General features: G+C 38.1%; 1 long non-coding RNA gene across 1 annotated transcript in view; it reads left to right on the forward strand.

The window, feature by feature from the left end:
- The first annotated feature begins 2504 nt into the window (after positions 1–2504).
- The window catches only part of LOC143024146 (uncharacterized), a 65113-nt gene continuing 52782 nt past the window's right edge, over positions 2505–14835 (forward strand). The window contains exons 1-2 of the long non-coding RNA XR_012966268.1: positions 2505–2622; positions 12267–12353. This is a non-coding gene — a long non-coding RNA (uncharacterized LOC143024146). The remainder of the gene's footprint in view (positions 2623–12266; positions 12354–14835) is intronic.

A 14835-nucleotide genomic window follows, 5' to 3' on the forward strand; every position in this document is an offset into this window, starting at 1 on the left:
TTAGAATGCCAGGTTTTAAATTTTATTTATATATTTCCTTAATCAACTTTAATGCAGCATTAGTTAAAACCTTTTAAATACAGCGTATCAGTTCAAATAATAACTAATTTATAAGTTAAGTATAAAATTTTGAATATATATTTCAGTTAAAATGTTCATTGTTCTTCAAATATATATTTCTAAGGTATAGTACCTACTCTCTATGACAATATAGAAATAAAAATATTTTATCTAATTGATAGTGGCATCAATTACCATAGATTTTCTAATGCCAAATAATCCCAAATAAATGAAATAAATTCTCTGTCAAGGACTTCCATGCCTTTCATGATTCTGTAAATGGCCAGTAGATCTCTTCTTTCTCTTCTTTGTATAATTCCTCCTTTAGTTCAAATTCTATTAATACTCGTATGTGATCACTCTTCCCAAATGGTGTCTTGTATTCAATTTTATCTACAATTTCAGGTTCTGTTGTAAATATTAAATCTAGTCTTGACGGTTCTTCATTACTTTTATATCTGGTATTTTCTTTTACCCATTGTGTCATTGTATGTTCTATAGTCATGTCAAGTAATACAACAACAGGTTGAAGGCAAGTGGGAAGTGGAATTCAATGTAAAAAAAAAAAAATGTAGCATAATGGAGTTTGGAAAAGGTAAAAAAAAAAAAAAGGAAATCTGGAAAATATAAAATTGGTGAAAAAGAAGTTAAGAGGTATCAGAAAAACACCTGGGAGTGATCATCACAAAAGATATGTCCCCTGACAAACATATAAACAAAATTGTCAGTGAAACCTACAATTTACTAAGAGCAATAAAAGTTGCTCTTACCTTCTTGGATGTAGAAATTATAAAGAAAATACTAGTCACCATGATAAGGTCTTAATTGGAGTACAAAAAAGAATATAAAGAAGATTGAGATAATCCAGACAGCAGCTACGAGGATGGCCACAGAACTATCAAGACTGTTAAAATTGGAGTTGCCAACTCTGGGCAGAGGAGAGAAAGAGGTGACTTGTTGACCATCTATAGAATTATGAAGGGCATTAACATAAGAATGAAGGGGACTGTAAGAGACCATAAGGCATACACTAGGCAGCTCCGTATCCATCACCACCTGTCACCCCCATCCATAAAGTTGTCTAATCGTTTCTTGAAACAACTGAGTTTCAGCGCTTACTACATGGTTACTAAGTCTATTCCATTTGTTGACCACCCTATTAGTAAACCAATTCTTGCCTATTTCCTTCTTAAATCTAAATTTATCCAGTTTAAAACCATTACTGTGAGTCCTGCCCTGTTGTTTTAATATGATGACCTTGTTTGCATCACCCTTGGCCTTTGATCCACTTGAACACCTCTATTAGCTCACCCCGCATTCTGCGTCTTTCCAGAGAGTGTAAGTTAAGGTGCCAAAGCCTCTCTTCATAAAGCAAATTTCTGAGTCCATGTATCATTTTGGTCATTCTTCTCTGTACTGATTCTAGTGAATTGATGTCCATTCTATAGGATGGAGACCAAAACTGTACTGCATAGTCAATGATGGGTCTATCTCTAGATAGAGTTTAATAATTACCTCTGCACTTCTATTTGTCATCGTCCTAGCAATGAAACCTAATGCTCTGTTAGCTTTATTTCTGGTGCTAATGCACTGTTTCCTGGTTTTAAGGTCCGGACTCACTAGAACTCCCAAGTCTCTCTCGCACTCAGATTTCTCTTAAAGCATGTTATCTAAGCTGTATCTATTTTCGGGGTTGTGTAGCACTATGTTTAACATGTTACACTTAGAGATATTGAAGTTCATTTGCCATTTCACCAACCATGTGAACAATTTGTTAAGATCATTCTGCAGAATCTCTATATTGTCTCCTGACCTAATTAGGCATCCTATTTTAGTGTCGTCTGCAAACTTACTAACATCACTATTTATCCCATCGTCTAAGTCGTTTATGTACATAATGAACAACAAGGGACCCAAAACCGAGCCCTGGGGGTCCCCACTAGTAACATTGCCCCACCTAGATTTTACTTCATTCTTGGTGACTCGCTGTTTTCTGTTACTAATCCAAGCTCTAATCCATTCTAACACTTTTCCTCCTATGCCATGGGCTTTGATTTTATTTAGTAGTCTCTGGTGTGGCACCTTGCCAAACGCTTTGCTAAAGTCAAGGTAAATAACATCATAATTATCATTATTATCTGATGCCTTATATACTTTGTGTAAAAGGATAGAAGATTAGTCACACATTACCCTTGGAGAAACCATGCTGTGTATCGCAAATTAAATGATGTCTTTTGATGTGTTCTCTGAGTCTATTTAATATTACTGATTCAAGCATTTTTCCTATAACCGATGTTGGACTGATTGGCCTATAGTTGCATATAGACAATTTATCTCCCTTCTTAAAACAGGAACAACATTTGCCTGCCTCCAAGCAATAGGCACAAAACCAGTGTCTACCGATTTATTAAATATTTCAGTTAACTGGTCGCAGATTTCAAATTTACACTCCTTAAGCATTCTCAGAAAAATATCGTGTGGACTGCTTGACTACTTCTTCTTTACTAATGATATTAGATGGACTACTTTCTTCATCCCCTCTGAAAATCGGATTGCAGTCAGGTACTTTCATCATTTTTATTTGGTCCTATTCTTTCTTCATTTTTGTTCTAAAGATCCAACCCTTTGCGTTGGATCTTGCTTGACTGGCAATCTTAATTTCATAAGTACGTTTCGCTGTACGTGTATTCTTTTTAAGCAGCTTTACCATTTCGTTATATCTTGATCTAAGGTGTGTTTCCCTGTTTTTTAGAGACAGAGAAGACTTACTAAATTGGGATAAGAGAAACACAAGAGGACATGGAAAGAAACTTAGAAAGGACAATTATATAAGAGAATTGAAAAAGAACAGCTTTCCCCCATAGAGTAGTGGATGTATAGAACACATTGGATGAAAAAACAGTGTGTGCAAAAACAATACAAGAATGTAAGAGTAAACTAGATATGGAGAGATACAAAGACTGGAGACCACAAGCATAGCTTACCTTTCCCATAAGATACAACTAGGTAAATTTCCCCATAGATCCTCTCCCCCTTTCACTGTCATCTCTTCCCAACATATTTCTTTGCGGTTAAAATCTCCCATAAGTACCAGGTTACCTCCATCCTTCAGCATCTTGTTTAATGAATGCCTTGTATCTTCTAATATTTTTGAATGTTCACTCTCTTTCCAAGAGCCCATTTTTGGGGGCACATAAATCACTACAATCTTTCTACTTTTCATGTCACTATCTTCAACTCTTATCATGATCATTTCTACACTGTTTATACCCTCTATAACCTTCATCATATTTAAGTTTTTCTTGTCCAGAAACATGACTCCTCTGCCCTGTTTCTCATCTCTATTTTTGATCCAGTGATTATATAATCCATGTCCAACACTATTTGGTGGTAGTGGACCCCTTAATTTCATCTCTGCAATTGCCATTATTTCTGCTTTTTTTTTCTGACTGGTAATCATTAGTTCACTTAACCCTGAGATCAATCTATGTTAATATAAGCCACTTGTAATTTTTTTCCTTATCTCATTTTCTGTTCCTTTCATTTCACTTACCTGAGCATACCATTTTCTCAGCCTCATTTACCTAGTTGTATTTACCTAGTATCTTATGGGAAGGGGAACTATGCTCATGGTGTCCTATCTTTGTATCTCACAGTGTCTAGTTTGCTCTTAAATTCATGTATAGTTTTTGCACACACTATTGTTTTATCCAGTTTGTTCCAGATATCCACCACTCTGTGTGGAAAACTTTTTTTCAGGTCTTACCTGTAACTATCCTTTTTGAGTTTCTTATCATGTCCCCTTGTATTTCTGTTATCCCAAGGTAATAAGTTTAATCTATCAAGGATTTCTGTGCCTTTCATAATTCTGTAAATGGTGAGTAGGCCGCCTCCGTCACTTCTTTGTTCCAAAGTCGGTAATTTTAATTTAGCCAGTCTCTCCTCATATGACAGGTTTGAAAGTGTTGGAGCCATTTTCATGGCTCCTCTCTGGATTTGTTAAATTTCTTTTATATTCTTTTTGGTACTGGGGGACCATAGTGTAGCAGGATTATAGTATGTGTATTTACTCCATCTGGGGGTATTGGCTGCATGTTATTGTGGCAAAGTAACATGCAGTTGATACTTTAGGGTCTATATGGGGCATCCCTACAGACCAGAGCCACACATCATTTTGTCTGGGATAAAGGAAGACTGTGTTGATAGAGAAATGATGACACTTTTATAATACTGTGACTCTCCCTCCATTATGCTGTCCCCCAACCCCTTGTTACTTTTCTGTACCATTTCTTTGAATATTCATCTCCTTTTTTCACCTACCCTGTAGTGGGGAAAAAGAATGCTACCACCAAGTCTTCCCACCTGAGTCATAAGAGCCAACAAAAATGGGCCGGGGGATAGGACTAGGAATCCTTCTACCTGTAGCCCCACAAGGGACATTCCTCAAAAAAGTAAAGGCATAAGAAGGTCTAGGAGTTTTCCAACCAGCACCCTAAGGTTTGGGTCTTTTAATTTGTGTGGATGAAAGTAAAAGGGAAAAGATAGGCAGTATGTTTGTGAGAAGAAAGATGGATGTGTTGGCATTGAGTGAAGCCAAGTTGAAAGGGAAGGGCGAGTGCGAGTTTGGGAGTGTAGTTGGGAGGTTCTCAGGAGTGAGGAAGAGACAAGGGAGAGAAGGGGTGGCTATACTAGTAAGTGAAGAGATAGGTAAACATGTAGTGGAGTAGAACGTTTCTTCAATGTTGATATGGATGAAGGTGAAGCTGGGAAGGGAGATGTGGGTCTTTGTAAGTGTGTATGGGCCCAGTAGTGAGAAGAGCATAGAGGAAAGATTTAAATGAGTGCATAGAGGGATTAGGAAGAAATGTCAATGTAGTTGTATTGGGAGACTTTAATGCTAGGGTAGGAAATGAACCAATAGACAGAGTGATTGGGAAGTATGAAGTTCCAGGAAAAAATTGTAGTGGAGAGTTGATGGTGATGTGTCTTGAAAGAGAGTTGATAACAAATACAATGTTTAGGAAGAAAGTCAAGCATAAGTATACATGGGAGAGGGTGGTGGATGGAAGGGTGGCAGATAGAGCGTTAATGGACTATATAGTGGTGACCAGGAGTATGGTAGGAAAAGTTAAGGATGTACATGTTCTAAGGTGAGAGAGTGGGGGAATATCAGATAATTTTCTGGTGGAAGATAAGTTGAGAGTGGAGAATAGGTGGAGAAAGAGGAAAAGGACAGAAGGTAGGGAGGTACTTAGAGTGAACTGCTTAAATGAGAAAGAAAAGGAGAAGGAGTGTAAGAAGAAGCTGAGAGAGGAGGGAGTGGGAGGTAGTGAAGGATAGAGTAGAACTAGGAGTGGAGGAGGAATGGGGATGGTTGAAGGAGGGAGTCATAAGGTGTGCAAAGATGGTGTGTGGAAGAAGGAGGGTGGGAGTAAATAGAAGGAAGGGTAATGAGTGGTGGGATGAGGAAGTAAAGAAGGGTGTAGAAGAGAAGAAGCAAGCTTTCATAGATTGGTTACAAATTAGGATGAGGGAATCGTATTAGAGGTACAAAGTAAAGAGAAGAGAAGTAAAGCATAAGATTAAGGAGGCTAAGAGGAGAGCAGATGTGAAATGGGGTAAAAGTATGACAGAAAATTTTGAATGTAATAAAAAGATCTTTTGGAAAGAAATTAAAAGAGGAAGAGGAGGCAAATCAAATAGAGAAGAAAAGGTAAAAGGTGCAGATGGAGAGATGATAATGGAAAAGAAAGCAGTGAGAGGATGGTGGGCAGAGTATTTTAGGGAGTTGCTAAATGTGAAGTAGGATAGGGAGGGAAAGGTAGTTGCAGTGGGAAGCGCTAAGAAAATGACAGTGACGAGTGAGGAAAATGGGGGAGAAATAAGGAAAGATGAAGTGAAAGCAGCTGTTATGATGAGAGCAGGTAAGGCACCTGTGTTGGATGGATGCCATGCAGAATGTCTGAAGAAAGGAGGTACAGTGATGGTGGGCTGGCTGGTGAGGTTATTTAATGTTTGTTTAAGAGAGGGTAGAGTGCTGGAGGAGTGCCTGTATAGTTCCACTATATAAGAGAAAAGGGGACATGTGAGAGTGTAGTAGTTTCAGAGGGATCAGCTTGTTGAGTGTAGTTGGGAAATCTTATGGGAGGGTCTTGATTGAAAGGATTAGGAGAGGAACAGAGGGAATTGGTGAGGAACAGTGTGGTTTTAGGACAGGTAGGGGTTGTGTAGATCAGATTTTTGTGGTAAGACAGATATGTGAGAAAGCTATAGGAAAAGGTAAGGATGTTTTTTTGGGCTTTTATGGATTTTTACAAGGGAAAAAGAGACAAGTGTGAGTGTAGTAGTTTAGAGGGATCAGCTTGTTGAATGTAGTTGGGAAGGCTTATGGGAGGGTCTTGATTGAGAGGATTAGAAGAGGAACAGAGGGAGTAATCGGTGAGGAACAGTGTGGTTTTAGGACAGGTAGGGGTTGTGTAGATCAGATTTTTGTGGTAAGACAAATATATGAGAAAGCTATAGGAAAAGGTAAGAATGTTTTTTTGGGCTTTTATGGATCTGGAAAAGGATTATGACAGGGTAGACAGGAAGGCACTGTGGGAGGTATTGCAGATATATGGGATGAGAGGAAAGCTGCTAAGGGGGATCTGATGGTCTGATAGAAAGATATTAATATATATATTTTTTTTTCATACCGACTTGATATTTTTACAGTATAATCAAATTATTATTTTCCATATTCCATGAGGTGAGGAGATGTACAAGGGGAGAGAGTGACAACAGGCTGGAAGTAAGCATTGAGGGTGAAAGACTGGAGGAAGTGGATAGTTTTAGATACTTGGGTATGAATGTGGCAGGAAAAGGAGGAGTGCGGGTGGAGGTAGAATGTAGATTGAGAGAAGTGAGTAAATGCCTTGATGGTTTAAAAAGTGTAATGAGAAATAGACATCTGGGAATGGATGCTAAGAGGAGGTTATATGAAAGAGTGATTGTGCTAACAGCACTGTACGGGGCAGAAACATGGAACATGAGAGAGGAAGAGAGGAGTTTGAATGTGTTTGAGGAGTATGTGTGTGAGAAGTATGATGGGGGTTGCTAGGCTGGAGTGAGAAATGAGGATGTGGGGAGGAGAACAGGGGTGGAAAAGGACCTGGGACATAGGGTTGATGAAGGAGTATTAGGATGGTTTGGACACATGGAAAGAATGAGTGAAGAAAGATTAGTTAAAGAAGTGTGGAAAGCAGAGGTGGAAGGAAGTAAGATGTCTGAACTTTTTCATACAACATACTTTGGTTTCGTATGTTATAACTGAAACTATTTTCTAACATAACATTCTAAAAATTTCTATATATAGATTATACTCAAAGTCTTTGTTTATAATGATATTTAAAATAGAAATAATCCTTTTTAACTTAAGTATCTGTTGAATGTTGCAATGGTGAGCCTTTTTTTTTTCTCTCCTTCTTTTCTGTGCCTTTATCAGCTTTTATGGGTAAAAACCTCACTGCTGGGGTGCCATCAGTGTCAAATAATTGATAAGGGTTATTTTTTAATCAGCAGTGGGCACCTTCCCTTATTACCGAATGAGTGCCACCCATTGCAAAAGGTTCATTCCATCAAAAAGCACAAACTTTTGCCCGAGTCTGTACAACAACTAAGAGCAAAAGATGCCAAATGCCACCAGATTTTCACGCACAAAACAAAGGGAAATATCAAGAAAAAGACATGCAAAAAAAGAGCTGTATTTTGCCACTTGTAGGGATCATTCTTGTATGTGGCTAATATGCCCATTGTCCCTTTAAACCTACTTAGCACATGTTCGCGAGCACCAGCGGCTAAAATTAACTTTCCTACATATTTTTGATTAGTGTTGGAATGTAAGTCCATGCAAAATGAAATTTTCATTAAAAAAAGGCTTTCCAGACATCCCCCTTAAGAGCAGTCAAGAGTTTTTACAAGAGTAGTAGAGCTTGTGTTAGTATTAGAAATGAAGAGAGTGAATGGTTTGAGGTAGATGTGGGACTTCGTCAGGGATGTGTTATGTTGCCCTGGCTGTTCAATCTATACATGGATGGGATGGTGCAAAAGGTGAATGCAAGGGTTGTGGGTAGGGGGTTGGAGATGGTTAGAGAAAATGGAGAAATGTGGGAGATAAGCCAGTTGTTGTTTGCTGATGACACTGCGCTTGTAGCAGGATCAGAGGAGGGATTGAGGAAGTTAGTGACAGAGTTTGAGAAAGTGTGTGAAAGAAGGAAGTTGAAGACAAATGTGGGTAAAAGTAAGGTGATGAGATGTACAAGGGGAGAGAGTGACAGCATGCTGGAAGTGAGTATTAACCACTTCCATACGGTGACGCCTACGTAGGTGGCATGAGGAGCAAGTGGGTACTCGATGATGCCGACGTTGGCATCTTGATTATATTTATTGTAGTTGTACCTACGTAATCTCCATTCTCTCTAAACTGGCTACATCAATTTTCTATGGTCATCAAAATACACGGGTGAAAGAGAACGAACGATTGAGCACTGACTTTATTTTTTATAATATTATTATGACGCAACATCGCACGTCGGGCAGCTAATGTTGCCAGATGTGCGATGTGCCCTGGAGTGAAGAGGTTAAGGGAGAGAGACTGGAGGAAGTGGATAGTTTTAGATACTTGGGTGGGAATGTGGCAGGAAAGGGAGGAGTGGGGGTGGAGGTAGAATGTAGATTGAGAGAAGTGAGAAAATACCTTGGTGGATTAAAAAGTGTAATGAGAAATAGACATTTGGGAATGGATGGTAAGAGAATATTGTATGAAGGAGTGATTGTACCAACAGCACTGTATGGGGCAGAAACATGGAACATAAGAGAGGAAGAGAGAAGGAGTTTGAATGTGTTTGAGATGAAATGCCTGAGAAGTATTATAGGGATTACTAGGCTAGATACAGTGAGAAATGAAGAGGTGAGGAAGAGAACAGGGGTGGAAAGGGAGTTGGGAGATAGGGTTGATGAAAGAGTATTGGGATGGTTTGGACACATGGAAAGAATGAGTGAAGAAAGATCAGTAAAAGAGGTGTGCAAAGCAGAGGTGGAAGGAGTGAACATGAGGGCGCGTCCTAGGATTAGATGGATGGATGGGGTAAAAGGGGCATTGGGAAAGACAGGAATGTCTATTGAGGAAGAACGGGAGAGGACAGAAGATAGGGGTGAATGGAAAATGGTTGTGTATGGAAGATGCTGTGATGCATGAGGGGGAGTGGGTGGGGGATGGGGGCTGAGGGAGTATGTATGATAAATTGACGCAGCCTGAAGGGATTTCTCCCAGTCTTCTCATTTTCTGCTTGAGGGGATGGAGAGGGAGGGTCGCCAAATTAATAAAGCATTCTTGCTGTGGATGTGCTGTGTCTTGAGACACTGCTTCTGACCCAGGGCAGTGGACAGGATGCAGGGATGACCCATCATCCAGGAGGTGCCAAGATAAGAGGGAGGGAAGAGGGTAAAGGGGAGTGGAGTATGTAGGGGATGGAATGGGTGGGAGTGGTTTTTATGCCTTTTTCTTTTGGCTACCTCCCGTGTAAGGGGGAAAAAAGCCTTTGGTATATGTATGTATGTATTTTACAGGAAGGGGGAGCTAAGCTTAGGGTGTCCCATCATTGTATGTCTCCATATCTAGTTTGCTCTTAAATTCTTGTATTGTTTTTGCACACACTGTTCTTTCATCTAATGTGTTCCATACATCCACCACTCTGTGGGGGAAAGCTGTTCTTTTTCAGGTATCTTCTATAATTGTCCTTTTAAAGCTTCTTTCCATGTCTTGTGTTTCTCCTATCACACTTTAGTAAGTCTTCTCTATCAAGGACTTCCATGCCTTTCATAATTTTCTAGATTATCAGCAAGTCACCTATTTCTCATCTCTGTTCCAGAGTTGGCAACTCCAATTTTAACCCCTTCCATACGGTGCCGCACACGTAGGCGTCATGGGGAGCGAGTGTATTCGCGAGGCTGCCATATCGGCGTCTTGATTATATTTATTGTAGTCGCCCCTGTGTTTTTACATTCTCTCAAATGTGCCCTGAATCCCATTCTCTGTGGTATTCAAAATTCACGGGTGAAAGAGAGAACGATCAATATAAGCGGTGATTATATTTTATGATGCGAGTATTATTACGACACGTCGTACGGCTGGCATTGGCTGCTGCCACTGAGATCTAAGTCCATGACGCCTACGTGTGCGGCACCGTATGGAAGGGGTTAACAATCTTTCTTCATATGAGAGGTTTGTTAATTCTGGGGCCATCTTCATAGCTGCTCTCTGGATTCTCTCAATTTTCCTTATATTCTTCATTGTACTGTTTGACCATATTGGCAATGTGTACTCTAATTTAGGCCTTATCAATCTGACTAGTATTTTCTTTACCATTTCTTCATCCAAGTAGGTTAAAATACTCATTGATCTTAGTATATTAGAGGTTTTGCCAACAATTATATTTATATGTTTGTCAGGGGACATATCTTTTATGATGATCACTTCCAATTCTTTTTCAGATCCCTCTTTTTTTACCTCTTTTTCTCCAATTTTATATCTTCCTCATATCCTTTTTTTACTTTTTCCAAACTTCATTATGCTACAATTTTTGCATTAAATTCCACTTCCCACTTTTGACTCCATTCCCAAACCCTGTTTAGATCTTTCTGTAATAAGTCACAGTCTGTTTCAGTACTCAATTTCTTTAACATTTTTGCGTCATCTGCGAAGAAGCTCATATAACATTTCACTCTCTCGTCCATGTCATTGACACAAATGGCAAACATTACTTGAGCTAGCACTGACCCTTGTGGAACTCCACTAATTACCTCAACCCAAGTAGAACTCTTATCTCTGAGCACCACCCTCATTTTTCTTCCATGCAGAAAGTCCATCCATTTCAACAGTTTACCTTGTATCCCTCCTATGGTTTCCAGTTTTTTGAGGAACTTTATCAAAAGCTTTTTGTAGATTTAGGAAAGCGTATTTGGCCCATCTGATTCTTTCTTGTATTACCTAGTAGTCTTGAGTTAAAGCATGATCAAATTAGTGTTACATGATCTTCCCTGTCTAAATCTGAATTGTGTATTCAAGTTTGTGTGTGAGAATGTAAAGAGAATATATAGATGTAAATGTTTGTAGATTGTATTCATATATAAAATGACAGTGGTATGTAGCAGGGGAGGAACACAACACACCCAGCAGTGCATTTTCTGTCCCAGGTTCAGCTGCAGGCAGTGTAAACAACTTGTGATCTTTGTATTCCATGACATCCCTGAAGACAGTCTTAGGACTATGGCCCAAATGTTGGGCAATAAACCTCCCTCATCGAGTCTGAAGTTTACATTTCTCCAATGGATTCCAGACTCCATATATACATACATATATACATGCATAGCAACATACAGTAATTTGAGGCTAGGTATAATGAATTGCAAAGTAAGAGACAGGACCTAATGAGTGGTGCTCCTTTCTTGTATACTACAAATAGGTAAATAAATACATATAGACGTACATATATACAATCAAATAATGCATACACACAAATACCCAGAGGCCCTCTCCCCCTTATAAGAGGTGTGGCCAAATCAGAGCATACACCTATCCTTCACCCATCCAAAAACCCATTTGTTGTCCTTCCCAAATGTCAAAGGACATTCGTATTAGCTTAAAAAAAAAAAAAAAAAAAAAAAAAATAATAATAATAATAATGCTACAGTCCTTTAAAGAACAAGTGTCTGATGCTTGATCATTTTCATAGCATCTTTTCAGCATTGCTCCTGTCTTATGTAAAGCCAGCATGCATTAGTTTTTTCACCTTTTTTCCCTGCATGAAACAGGTGTATGTGTATGTATGTATATATATATATATATATATATATATATATATATATATATATATATATATATATGAATAGAATCACCAGTGACGGTGATGTCAATAAAATAATTCCAACTGTCATCCCCTGGGCTCAGTCGGTAAGACGACAGCAGCGAGAATTCACGAGCCCAGGTTCGAATCCGGGGACAACAGTCTGTATTATTTTATATATATATATATATATATATATTATTAGAAATGCAATTACATATGGTCATATCTTTTAAAGATGTCATTTTAAATTATCATACTTTTTGAGAAACATGGTGATATAATTGTAGAGTTGCATGTTCATGATTGATTTTTGTTCAACAGAAGTGTCAACAGAGGAAGAAGATGGAAGTATGGTGAAGGTGGTACATTTCGGAGTGGTATGAGGCAGTGATCTGATCCAGACCAATTGTATGTAAAATGTGCTTTTGCATTAAAAACTCATGAAATTCTCAACTTGCAGTGAATTATAACGACAAAGTTTGACCATAGGAAAGCATTTGGTACATAACAAAGTCAGGTGCAGAAAAAATGAACAAATAAAAAAGCATATTGATAGGCAAGTAAAAAAGTAGACAAATTTAATATTCATCAAACGCTGTACTAATAGGATACATTTATTTACCTGGTTGTATTACACGGGAAGGGAGCCATGCTCATGGTAACCCGTCTTTGTATCTTTCAGCATCAAGTTTTTTCTTAAAATCTTGAATAGTATTTGCACACACTGTCTCTTTTTCTAAGTTATTCCAGATATCCAGCACTCTGTGTGGGAAGCTATTCTTTTTCCGATCTCTTTTATAGTAATCCTTTTTGAGTCTCTTTTCATGACCTCTTGTTTTTCCATTGTCATTTTTTAGTAAATCATTCCTATCAAGGATTTCCATTCCTTTCATGATTCTAAATATAGTCAGTAGATCACCTCTTTCTCTTCTCTGCTCCAGTGTTGGTAGTTCCAGTTTGGATCATCTTTGTATGTTTATTTGGAAAAAGCTGGTGCCAACTTTATCATTGCTTTCTGTATTCTTTCTAGTTTCCTTATATTCTTTTTAGTACTGGGTGTCCATAGTGTCGCTGTGTATTCCAGTTTTGGTCTAATCATTGTAACTAAGATTTTTTTAAATGATTTCTTCATGTTTATCCAGTGTCATGTCTTTGCTTATTATTACTCCAAGGTCCCTTTCAGAGTGCACTTTCTTGATTTCTTCTTCACCAATTTTATAATTTTTTGAAGTTCTGTTTTTACTTTTTCCAAACTATTATGCTACATTTCTTGATATTAAAGTTCACTTCCCACTTTTGAGTCCATTTCCAGATTTTGTCCAGGTCTGATTGTAATGAATGTCCTCTTCTGTTCTTACTTTCTTCAATATTTATGCAGCATCTGCAAAGAAATTCATAAAACATTCAACTCCTTCATCCATGTCATTTATGTATATGGCGAACTTGATTGAAGCGAGCACCGACCCTTGTGGAACACCACTTATCATTTCTTCCCATTTTGAGTATTTGTCTCTAATTACTACTCTCATTTTTCTCCCAGTCAGGAAGTCTTCCATCCATTCTAATAATTTACCTCTGATGCCACCTATTGATTCTAATTTTCTTATTAACCCCTTCCATACGGTGCCGCACACGTAGGCGTCATGGACTTAGATCTCGGTGGCAGCAGCCAATGCCAGCCGTACGACGTGTCGTAATAATACTCGCATCATAAAATATAGTCACCGCTTATATCGATCGTTCTCTCTTCACCCGTGAATTTTGATAACCATAGAAAATGCGATTACAAAAGAATTAGAAAGAATGTCATTATGGAGGGGCGACTACAATAAATATAATCAAGACGCCAATATGGCAGCCTCGCGAATACACTCGCTCCCCATGACGCCTACTTGTGCGGCACCGTATGGAAGGGGTTAATTTCTTGTGTGGTACTTTGTCAAATGCCTTTTGTAGGTCTAGATAGGCACAGTCTGCCCATCCATCCCTCTCTTGTATTATATCTATTAGTCTCAAATAGAAGCAGATCAGGTTTGTTGTACATGATCTTCCTTATCTAAATCCAAATTGGTTTGGATTTAGTATAGATTTTTCTTCCAGGTGTTTAACCCATCTACTTTTGATCACTTTTCACATATTTTAGCTACTGTGCTTGTTAGGGAGACTGGTCTGTAGTTAGTTGGATTTTCCTTGTTTCCTCCTTTATATATTGGTACAATATTTGCATTTTTCCAGTCTTGTGGTACCTTTCCTTCTTTGAGCGAGCATTTGATTATAGTGTGTATTTTCTCTGTTAATTCTTCTACACATTCTTTCAGTATCCAATTTGCAATTCCAACTGGACAATGCAATTTTCTGACATCAAGGTTTTTAATTTGGTCGCTAATTTCCTTCTTTGTTACAGTTATTTCCTTCATTAGGGGATTTCTGTCTCTATTCCCTCACAGTTAGGTGAGTTCTCAATTGTGAATACCGATTTTAAGTGGTTGCTCTTAACTTCTGCCATTTTTTGTTCTACTGTATATTCATGACTTCCTTGGCACAGCTTTTCTATTTCTTGCTTGTTTTTTAGTTTACTGTTCACACATCTGTAAAATAGTTTTGGCTGTTCCTTGCATTTTTCTATTATTTCCTTTTCATAATTTCTCTTCTCTGTGTATTTTTACATAATCATTTCTTAGTTTGATGTATGTTTGCCATTTGCTCGTATTTTTGTCTTTCCATTTTTTCCATGCTTTGTCTCTTTTACCCTTAGCTTCACTACATTTTTTGTTGTACCAGTTCTTTATATATGTTCTTTCTTGTTTTTGTTGTGGTACATATTTGATCACACCCTCATTATAAATTTCTTTTAGTATATTCCATTTTGTCTTCCATCCTTGTTTCCCAG

The sequence above is a fragment of the Oratosquilla oratoria genome, unplaced genomic scaffold (genome assembly GCF_046742065.1).
Source record: "Oratosquilla oratoria isolate Oo_2021 unplaced genomic scaffold, ASM4674206v1 SCAFFOLD98, whole genome shotgun sequence".
NCBI classification, from domain to species: Eukaryota; Metazoa; Arthropoda; class Malacostraca; order Stomatopoda; family Squillidae; genus Oratosquilla; species Oratosquilla oratoria.